This window comes from Carassius gibelio, chromosome A2, assembly GCF_023724105.1.
Source record: "Carassius gibelio isolate Cgi1373 ecotype wild population from Czech Republic chromosome A2, carGib1.2-hapl.c, whole genome shotgun sequence".
In the NCBI taxonomy this organism is placed as follows: Eukaryota; Metazoa; Chordata; class Actinopteri; order Cypriniformes; family Cyprinidae; genus Carassius; species Carassius gibelio.
Window position 1 is genome coordinate 24,388,769 of NC_068372.1, and position 12,207 is coordinate 24,400,975.

The 12,207-nt window shown below is 35.5% G+C and overlaps 1 long non-coding RNA gene across 1 annotated transcript in view; it reads right to left on the reverse strand.

Moving 5' to 3' along the window:
* Nucleotides 1-5,766: 5,766 nt before the first annotated feature.
* Nucleotides 5,767-12,207, reverse strand: part of LOC127934059 (uncharacterized) — a 55,165-nt gene continuing 48,724 nt past the window's right edge. Inside the window, exons 3-4 of the long non-coding RNA XR_008147682.1 lie at nt 9,130-9,251; nt 5,767-6,327 (exon numbers count right to left, since the gene is read on the reverse strand). This is a non-coding gene — a long non-coding RNA (uncharacterized LOC127934059). The remainder of the gene's footprint in view (nt 6,328-9,129; nt 9,252-12,207) is intronic.

Consider the following 12,207-nt stretch of genomic DNA (forward strand, 5'->3'; position numbering starts at 1 on the left):
TCTGCTTAATATTTTTGTGGACACGGTGATACTGTTTTAGGATAGCAAGTTTATTTGAAACAGACATTTTGTTTGTAACATTATAAATGCCTTTGTTTTAATCAATTTAATACATCCTTGCCTTCCAAGAAAAAAAAAATCAAGATTATAGATGGCAAAAGTTATTTTACCCAAACTTTTGTACTAAAAGATTGTATTACCATGCAGCCTTTGCATTCTTCCTGCATCTTTATGGCACTGACGGAAGAGCAAATAAGTGAAGTGTGCCGTCATGTCTCCTCAGGGAGCAGGTTCTGGGGTGGGGGTCTAACTTGTGGCTCAGGCCCAGAGCATGCAGACTCATCCGTGAGATTAATGAGCCTGGCCGAGCAAAGGCCCATCACATTAGCATAGAGATATAAAATGTGACTCTGTCATGATGGGAGGCACACTGGTGACTGCTCTGAGGAAAGATCACCCAGGATACAATGCAGAATCATCTCTGCTCACGGTTCTTTCTGATCTCAGCACTGGGAGCTGCTGACTAATTGCATTGTGAGACATTGAACAGTAAACAAGGCTGATGAGCTGTGCACGCAGGTATTTTAAGAGTCATGGTGGCTGCATGAGGGAACTAATCTGTCAAGAGATTCTGTATGGAAAAATATCCTTTGTTTCCACAGCTAAACAGTAAGAAAACTAAACAACAGAGACAGAAGGAAAACCTTTTTCCATTGCTATCTCATGCACCATAGCCTGATTAACGGATGGTAGTACCAGCTGGTTTCCAATTACTAACAAATCATTTATTTTCTTAAAGAGACAGTTCACCCGTATATGAAAATTCTCACATTATTTACTCACCCTCATTTTGAAATACTGTCTGATATTTTTGTTTCTTTTTCTTGAAAAATAATCTGGCAACTCTTTTTTTTTTTTTTTTTTTAACTAATAAAACTGAATGAGGGGTTGCAAAAAAAAAAAAAAAAAAAAAAAGAGGTTTACATGACTCCTGCACTATATTGCAAGTCTTCTGAAACCATATGATAGCTTAGTGTATACGGAAGAGACTGGAATTGTTTTTTTTATTTTGAAATATCAACCTCTGAAACATTCTGATGGTACACTGACATTTAAGTGTATGTTTACATGACAACAATGTACTAAAAACAGTTTGGCGTACAGATGACAAAGTTGCTTAAACTGTCTCCGTTTACATGGATATGCAAACTGACTAAAAACACTGTATTATGCATGCCAGACCAGTATTGTCCATGATACTTTGTAAAGAAACACTATGCATCTGAGTACATACATATAGACTCAACATGTACAGTATAATGCAAGTATATGTCACAGTTTTCAAAAATTCATCCCACTTCTGAATGGAGTTAGGAGCAAATTAATTTCACAAAAAGAAATATCAGTCAGCCGTCGCTTAGTTCGTGACCTATATTGATCTGAGATGGTCTTCAGGAACATAGGGAAGGGGCAGAGATGGAGCATCTTCATGCCCAGGAATTAACTAGGAACTAATTGTTTCTCAATTTCAGTCAATCCTAGCATGTGAATATAATAGACATAAAACACAGCGAGAGGGAAATCAAAACTGCGTCTCAACAAGCCAACAGATTAAAGAGTCTGTCATGCAAATCATGCATTAATGATGAGTGAGAGAGAATGAAAGATGATTTAGTGTTTTCTAATCGCACACAAACAAGACAAAGAAAGGCAATGAGACTTTGTTTAAACTAATTTAGAAATCTAAAAAGAACAATACATTATAAAAAACACTTATTATCAGCAAACAATTTATCTTAATCAGATTTCATCTCCTTTTGAATTTAGTTAAGGCAAAAAAAATATATAGATGTATTGAAAAAAAAAGTGTTTTGGACCCAGATTTTCTGTATAGAAGTATCTGAACACTTAAGCCACTCAAAAATGTATTAAATTCATGACAAATATCAAGTCATCTCTTAAATATAAACATTTAAACAGTGGACTTGTTTTCATGTTGAACTACATGAAATGTCCCAGATTTATTATAGTGTTTCTTTGTTTATAGTAAAAGAATTTACTAAAAAGGTATAGTTCACCTGAAAACGAAAATTTAATGCGTATCTGCTTACCCCTAGGGCATTCAAGATGTAGAAGAAGAAGAAGAATACTCCCCATGCCTGCTTGAGAATGGCTCAGGAGGAATCACTTAGGAGAGTTTGAACAGTTTGCACATTGCATGAATCAGAAGTAAAAAAAAAAAAAACAATATAAATACTGTTCAGTTTCTTGCACACACTGATTGTTTAGTGTCTGTACACATCATTGTATTGTCACAAGCTGCATGGTTTAATTAGGTTTTGTTTGTGTATGTTTTTTTTATTATTATTATTGTATATTTTAGCAGTGATTCCTATCCACTTACATTATGAAACTGCAACGGTTTCAGTTAAAAATCTCAGTTTTTGTTTTACTGAAGAAACAGTCACCTACATCTTGGATGCCCTGAGGGTAAACAGATAAACCTTTTCATTTTTGGTTGAACTATCCCTTTAACTAATTAAAAGGTGTATGAAGTGTGACTTAAAATAGTTTTTGGGATAACTTTATGTTTTTATAAGATATGCATACTTTGATATTGTGAATATGAGTATATATATATATATATATATATATATTATGGCATATACCCCTGATTACAAATGAGATCACAGAAACCAGACCAGCATTGAAATTTCAGCAATTTTCTTTTTTTTTTTTTTAAAGCAAGGTACGTTGACAGATATACACACTCTATTTGCATTATTCTGTTCTCTTTGAAATGCACCAGTATTTCACCTCCCTAAATGTCTCTGGTCGCTGCAGCCTTTCTAAAAGGACAGACAGCTAACACGCCTGTCCAGATTCAGGGCATAAATCCACACAGACTCCAAACAGATATTCACTTGATAGTGAGTCATCAAATTAACAAAGTTAGAGACCATTAATGTTTTCCTTAAATATATATAAAAAATATATATATAATGGCCCTGGAAGAAAGCAGCCCACAGGAAAAAAAATGATAATAATAGTCTTAAAAGAGAAACTCTCTAATAAAGAAGAAGCAAGAGAGTGATAAATGTGAATTTAAATGCAGCCTTATTTTCTCATGACTGTGTTTCTCAGGTCTCCATCTCAAGTTAGGCTGGGAATTGAGAAATATTTCACAACATCCACATTGCAATTTGATTCAGGCTTGATCTCGATTCATATTGATAAATAGGCAATCAGATCAGTGGTGGTTCTAGACCACAGTAACTGGGGGGTGGGCACTTTTACTTTTAAAATTAATCTTAACCTACTTTTAGTATTATTCATGTTGTCATTTTCATCACGTCATTTGTGACGTCAATTGTGAATAAAAAAAGAATGCAATGATGTTGAAGTTTCAAATGTAAATGTTTTATTCAGAATACAACATAGATGACATATCAAATGTTTAAACTGAGAAAATGTATCATTTTAAGGGAGAAATAAATAGATTTTAAATTTAATGGCATCAACACATCTCAAAAAAGTTGGGACAAGGCTATGTTTACCACTGTGTGGCATCTCCTCTTCTTTTTATAACAGTCTGCAAACGTCTGGAGACTGAGGAGACACGTTGCTCAAGTTTAGGAATAGGAATGTTGTCCCATTCTTGTCTAATACAGGCTTCTAATTGCTCAACTGTCTTAGGTCTTCTTTGTCACATCTTCCTCTTTATGATGCGCCAAATGTTTTCTATGGGTGAAAGATCTTGACTGCAGGCTGGCCATTTCAGTACCCGGATCCTTCTTCTACGCAGCCATGATGTTGTAATTGATGCAGCATGTGGTCTGGCATTGTCATGTTGGAAAATTCAAGGTCTACCCTGAAAGAGACGACATCTGGATGGGAGCATATGTTGTTCTAGAACTTGGATATATCTTTCCGCATTAATGGTGCCTTTCCAGATGTGTAAGCTGCCCATGCCAAACGCACTCATGTAACCCCATACCATCAGAGATGCAGGCTTCTGAACTGAGCGCTGATAACAACTTGGGTTGTCCTTGTCCTCTTTAGTCCGAATGACATGGCTTCCCAGTTTTCCAAAAATAACTTTTTTGAAGAACAACAGAAAAACAGTTTTCCACTTTGGCACAGTCCATTTTAAATGAGCCTTGGCCCAGAGAAAACACCTGCGCTTCTGGATCATGTTTAGATATGGCTTATTTTTTTACCTATAGAGTTTTGGCCGGCAACAGTGAATGGCATGGTGGATTGTGTTCACCGAAAATGTTTTCTGGAAGTATTCCTGAGCCCATGTTGTGATTTCCTTTACAGTAGCATTCCTATATGTGATGCAGTGCCGTCTAAGGGCCCGAAGATTACGGGCATCCAGTATGATTTTCCGGCCTTGACCCTTACGAACAGAGATTGTTCCAGATTTTCTGAATCTTTGGATGATATTATGCACTGTAGATGATGATAACTTCAAACTCTTTGCAATTTTTCTCTAAGAAACTTCTTTCTGATATTGCTCCACTATTTTCCGCTGCAGCATTAGGGGAATTGGTGATCCTCTGCCCATCTTGACTTCTGAGAGACACTGCCACTCTGAAAGGCTCTTTTTATACCCAATCATGTTGCCAATTGACCTAATAATTTGCAAATTGGTCCTCCCGCTGTTCCTTATATGTACATTTAACTTTTCCGGCCTGTTATTGCTACCTGTCCCAACTTTTTAGGAATGTGTAGCTCTCATGAAATCCAAAATGAGCCAATATTTGGCATTTTTGGCACTTTCAACATTTTATATGTTGTCTATATTCTATTGTGAATAAAATATAAGTTTATTAAATTTGTAAATTATTCCATTCCTTTTTTACTCACAATTTGTACAGTGTCCAAACTTTTTTGGAATCGGGTTTGTACATGTACATCTGCATACATTTACATCTAACAATCGGCTAGAGGTACATTATCCCGCTTATTACACGGCTACTTGCCACATAAGTAAATAATTAGACACAAAATATTGATTTGAGTTTAAATATTTGAGTGCAAGCTCAAACTAGACATACATTTAAGGGAAATGGTGCAGTCAATCAACTTATTACACAACATTTCACCACATAAATAATTAAGGCAATAAAATATTTAAGACGAAAATGTTTTAAAATCTTACCAATTTGTTAGTTATCTTATAATCTATTACAGCGTACAAAACAATCGTAGCAAAATGGCAGCAGCTGCTTTTGTATGAAACGAGAGTGAGTCCACGATACCAGGATGACATAATTAAATAATTGTACAACATTTTGAATCAAGTTTTAATATTTTATTAGTTAAACAAACGCAAAGCTTCCACCAAGAAAAAAAATTGTTCAAGCAAGAGTACAACTGCCGTTACCCGGATGAGCCTGTGTTATTTGCTTTTACCGGCTGTTATCGAGGGATTACATAACGCAGAATGCCGCGACTGACCAATCAGAATCAAGTATTACACAGAGCCATGTAATAATACCATTTAACGTATTTTTATTACATTAGGTATGTATTTGGCACACACTTAACTAAAGCAATTAATTTAGCACATATACATACATTTTATATATATATATATATATATATATATATATATATATATATATATATATATATATATATATATATATATATATAACTTTATATATAAAGTAATAAGAATGCCTAATGTTTTGAGGCACTTATGTCAGTTATTAACCTTTAGTGGCAGTAGTAATGGAGAGAGGCAGCAATCAGGCGTAACATAAAATTAGTTTATTTGTATTTATTAATCTTTATAAAAAAATAAATTCTGTTGTGACCATTTCTTGGGAATGTATCGTTTAGTTTAACATTTCACTTGCCTCACTAAACACTGATTTTACATTCTGGCAAGCGCTGTAAAATAGCATCTTAAATTAGCCTTGATAATTACAGAAGTTAGGTTCAAACGAGACTCTGGCCCCTTGACATTTTCTCTTCTTCAGCTCTTCCTGTGTTTGATATGCAGAGAAATGTTGGGGTGAGGAAAAGGCTGTCCATCTGTCCTGAGGTTTTGATCTTTCCCGACATGATAAGGCAGGAGCGTTTAAAAACCCACAGTTCTCCATCCTATTCCAAACATTCAGGATCCCTTCCTCTCAAAGGGGCACACAAGACAAACATGTTTTCTCTGGCACTGGGCCACGAGATTCTATAATTATCCTTCTTTAGCTGGTTCTCTCCTCTTCCAAACTGTTCCAGTCTTGCACTGTTCTCTCTGACAGCTCTGTATTTAATGCTACGGTGTTTAGGAGTTAATAAGAGGTTTGCTTGCACCTACTGAAGAAAAGGGAAGACACAAAATAAACAGTATTTAGATAAACCCACGAATAATAGCAATACATTGTGCACAGTTGAAACATTTCACTTGTCTGAGCCTGAACTCAATGGGGAATCCAAATGCAAACCAACATGTCGAAGGCTTCTAAAAATACCAGCAGGTTAGCGCACAAACTAAATTCCTCCAGAGTGAGGCCAGTCAAACAAAGGATATATATTAATTACATTACATCCATATTTCGGCTCTGATTTCTACAGGCAGCAATTAGGATGTGTAACTTAATTTAGAGCGTGCACTGACCCGTGAGATTGCCTATGCAAACCGCTTTGACAGAACTTCACCACAAACAAAATAAGCAGCAGGAGTTTTACATATCATTCTCTCTATGGTCGTCCCCAGGTCTCTTCATTTCAGCTTCAAATTAATTTACAAGTCACTCGAAATAGGACTGTAAAGCAGGAAAATGATCTCTTGACAACTGAAATAAGTTGCTCTTTGTTCATTTTCGAAAAAGAAATATAACACGGTCACCAAATTACCACGCAGCTTTTTTAATTTTGGCCTTTAAGCCTGGAAATATTTGAGGTCAGAAATTTAATAAGGGTCAGAGCTCTTATAATAGATTGTCTCATTTGAGGATATTGAAGTCGTTGTTGTGGTCAATATCTAAAAAATCCATCGTCTCGCCACTCTCAATTAGTATGTGATGAGTGAGAGCGTCTCGGTTTGACCTTGTCACTGGGGCTTAAATGGATCGCCGTAATAAGATGTCAATGGGAGGAAGTGAATTTAGCCTCCATGCTGAAACATTGTTAAAACATCTCAAAGATGATCACATTTCAAAGTCTGTTAATGCTATTGAAGATGGTCACACTTCATATGTACTGTTAAAACAAGAGAACAGAATGAAAATGCAAACATTCAACAAAATAAATGCCTCTAAAGATGCAATCTAACACTTCAGTTTCTCCATGTGGACTTGGAAAACAAAAATCTTAGGTGAGACCTTTCTGAGTGACTTGCAATTACTTTTCTTTCCATCTTTGTTTCGTCTCTCTTCTCTTATTTCATCAGGGTAGAAAAGGAAAAGGATCTGAGAGTGCGGAATATTCTCAAATAATGAAGTTGGTTTACTCTCGGAGTCGCAATGAACCATGTCATCCATCTTTAGGACTGTCATCCTGATTCTATATTTGAATGGCTTCAAAGGGAACGGAGATGTGAACTGCCGGCTTGTGTTTCGTTAAGAGTGTCTGACTCGTTTAATAGTCGTGAGCTTCACAAGAGCAGCACACTGTTGTTTGCTCTCCTTATAAAGAGTTTTAGAGCTTGTTGTTTGAAAAGTTTTTGAATGAAACTTCAGTAATCACAAATAGAAAAGTGTTTATTTACTGTAATGCAGTGCATGAAAGGGCCACTTTTTGATCATGAGACAAAAATTATCATAAAGAGGCTTGATTTTCTCGGTTCACTATAAACTATTTAATATTAATGTTTAAATACAGGTTCTTTACTAGCATTGATAGTTCCATAAAGAACCTTTAACATTCGTGCAAAAAATATTATTTTATTATCAGTTCTTCTATGAAATCGTTGCAAATACGTAACATCTTTTGGAACATTTATTTTTAAGAGTGTACTGGCGCTGATGGTTCCACGAAGAACTTAATATCCATATCCACAAAAGATTCTTTATAGTGGAAAAATGGTCGTTGGATTATTAAAATGTTCTTTACACTAAGAAAATAATCATTTTTTTTAGAACTGCTCACTGAAAGGTTCTTTGGGGAACCCAAAATAGTTGAAAAAAGCACTTTAGCTTTATTTTTTTTTTAATGTATCTATCAGTGTACAGAGCTCCACAATAACTTTTCATATCTTGAAAAATCCTTTATGTACGTTGCATTAAGGATTTTGCACAACAATACAAATGTAAAAAGCCATAAATTACACAGTTATGAATTCATATAGAAATTATAGAGGTGGATATGAGCAAAGGCTTAAATTGTTCAATTCGGATACCATAATGGTAAAGCCAAATTTAACATAATTGCACAAAAAAATCTGACAAAATGAGCAATTTGCTGGCAATTGTTGAGAAAAATGCTCCTAACCTATCAGCTTTTGCTGCAAACCAACAGCTTTTGGTATAAAGCAGTATTGATTTGTTTCTCATTTTCAGCCCATTTAAACTGATGTTTACCATTTTCCTTTGCCTTCACAATTCAAAGCTGTCTCCATTTCAACAGAACCCTGTCTAGCAATGTCAATCAGCTAAATAATGTTACTTCTCTAATGAATTGAAACTATAAGCAATCACAACATCTAAAAAGGTCAAATGGAATGAATAGATGTGTGGCCAATGCTGATTCTTATAGACAGATTTGTTACAGTAAACCAAAGCACAGTGAATTACAGACTCTTTCCCACTGGCCCATGACAATCCTTACATTCGAGATTCGTTATATAGCATTAAAAACAGAACAAAGTGATTGTATAGTTTTATGTTAACTGGCCACCTCCAATGGACAAGATTAGCTGTTTTTAGCATTGGTTGAGAGTGTGAGTGAACCAATAATAAAACTAGTCAATTTTAAAAATGGCTACTAAATTCTAAGCACTGTTAATGAGAGCTAGACTGATGTAAGCGGACATACTTCATCAGTAAAGCTCAGTTATATGTGTGTGTCATGTGCCAAGTAATTTTGTGGCATATAATCAAGAGATTAATCAGGAGGATTGAATGAGAATGACAGGAAAGAGAAAGAGCGATAGAAAGAAAGAAAAGAAGAGATGGTAACCTTTAAGCAAATCTTAGTCATCCATCAGTCAGTCCTCGGTTTGATACTTCTCTCCATGTCTCTGGTGGGATCTGGTTTGCATGTCAATGCACTGCGGAGGCGGCACCGTCTCCATACACAGCCTGAGAAGAGAAAAACATAGTTGTGACTGATGACTCCGGACTCTTCTGATTGCATTTTCTGATTGTTACCACATAAATCACACATTTACCAATGCAATGCTGATGCATTTTTACCCTCCAGTGAGTAAGAAAGTTCAGGGAGATTTGCCTAGTGTGGCAACACAGATTTCATGTTAAACATAGTGAGTGTTGCGGCATTGTAATGCGATCATCTAAACGACAAGGCCCCGAATATATAAGGCAAACTCTGATTAGGGAGCATGCATTAGAATTCTTGGGAGAGCAAAATTTATGCAGTTACAAACATTTCCAGCCACAACCACAAACAAGCTCCACAGTATGGAAGACCAAAATATTTAAAGGAACAGTTCACACCAACATCATGTGCAAACCCGTATGCTGTTTTCTGTGAAACATAAATGGAGAATTTTTAAGGGTCTTCATGCTGATTTCTTTTCTTTTTTTTTTTTACAACTGTGAGAAAAAAATAAGTGTGAGATATAAACTCAGAATTATTGAGAAATGTCTAAATTGTGAGATTTAAAAATGCATAATTATCTTTTCATTTTTATTTATTTTTATCCTGTGGTGGGGAAAAAAAGCTTTCATAGCTATCAAGCTGCAAAAAGGAATCCAAAAACACTATTAAAACACAATAAAAGTAGTCTATGCAATGTGCATTAAATTCCAGTCTTCCAAAGCCTTGGGTAAGATTTGAATGTGAAAATGACTGAAATTTATGCCATTACTGTAATCACTGAATCAATGAAGACTTAATCAATTAATAAATGAAGACATTTCTATCATTTGCTCACATTGTTCCAAAGCTGTATGCATTTCTTCCTTCTTTTCTTCTGCAGAACACAAAAGATAGATATTTTGATAACCAAACTATTCCTTTCTCACACAAACCTATTATATGGCTTCAAAAGAATGCATTTTTTTATGACTGGCTAATTCTACAATGCTTTTATAGAGATTTTTCTGTTAATGCTGCCATTGTATGAAAATCCCAAATGAAGATTCTTCAGAAATTCTCAATTTTGTATTTGATTGTAAAATTAACAGCATATGGATTTCTTTCTCTTTTTTTTTTTTTTTTTGCCTGAACTATTCCTTTAAATAGAAGTATATTCATGTTAATGTTGATGTGAAATTACATTTTCTTTGCTCTTCTTTGACAGCCGTCACATGTTTCCATTCATTAATATGGCAAGTGCATGACAAGGTCATCATGTCACCGTAATAGACCCATTTGCATCAAAGTCTAGCCCTCAATTACTCTGTCAAGTGGTTAAAGCGAATGTGAAACCTCTCGTTTGAATGTGGCTAGGACATCACGTTCAGCCTCCTGTTTCGAGCACAGATGAGTTTGGTAAACCTCATAAAGCCAGCGGGGAGGAAAAGTAATTTCTGCAGAACTTTTTCTGCACAGGCCACAGGCGCTGGTTTTCGGAGGCTTGAGGGCTTAAATTTCACTCATCTTATCAGAATGTTCCTGTATATGGAGCCTAGCAGGGCATCTGCTCATTGCGAAATCCCGCCAGCAACGGTAGCTACCAACAATCGCTCTTATCTGGAAAGACCCACCCAAGGTACTGACAGAAGAAAACAACAATCATCACTGGACAAAAGTTGCATATTTTATGCACGTGTGCACGTGTGTGACCATAATCCATAAAACAGCTGCATTGTGTTCTTCCTCTGTGGAATTTTAGGATCACAGTCTTATAAAGCTTCTCTGCCAGGCTGCCAAGCACTGCAGGCAGTCTGCACTTGCCGAAAAAGTGCAACGCTAATGCAGCTGCTATAGAGCAGGAACCACAAGAGCAAGTTTGTTCGCCTCTGGCTAAATCAATAACTATCAATCTCACCAAAAGCCGGGCATTTCCTTTAGTTTTACTGCCAGTGAAATGCGAGTCAGCTCCTACAGGCACTGAACACGAGGCCTTAAAGGCTTTTGAGGGTGACGGTGTCATTTTTATACTTCGAATTAACAGCATCCGCAATGATTAACAAAAATTCTCATCACTCGCAGCTCCTTCTGTAATATTTGCGACGTGATTTATGTGAATATTATGAGCCAAAACTTATTTATGAAATTGAGTTGCGAGGCTTGGTGCGTATTGGATTTTTGTCCTTTCTTATTATCAACGTTTCAGTCTTGATTGATGACTTATGCTTTAATTATTTATTGAAATACTGTAAGTGGATGATAATTAGAGAATATCTGGGCTGAAGAAAGTGCTGATCTGAAAGGCAGAGCTGAAGGTTGATAAAGTTCATCCGGATAGCTCAGAATTTATCTGCAGTGTGCACTGAACTGCAAAATTTGATCAACTGCAAACAGTCTTCTGGCATACTAATTATACACTGACACATGTTATTCATGCTTCCACACACACATAAACATATATGCCTGTTCCTAATTTGTCAAAGCGACTGTTCATTTGCTAATTATTGTCATTCATGGAGCATTTATGGGTGGCATTTTATGACTATTTGACATTTTGAAAATAAACTTTTCCTTTTGCCCAATTCAAATTGCAAAGGTGGCAGAGAGGCACTTCTGAAGTGACATCAATGCGGCTCAGAGGTGGCATTTTATAATCATCTCTGAAGTATCGTGTGACACCAAAGACTGGGGTAATGGATGCTGAAAAATCAGCTTGCCTCACAGTAATAAGTTATTAAAGAATAAAATATTTTTTAATATATTAAAATATAAAAAAATACTTTACATTTTAACAAAAGTTCAGAAATGTACTGTTTATGCAAATATACGGCATTTTTAATCAAATGTGTGTGTGTGTGTATATATATATATATATATATATATATATATATATATATATATATATATACACACACATACATTTATTTGATGACATATTTTGGTATATATATATACCAAATACGTTTAAATGGCAGTGCATTAGATGACGAGTGAATAATA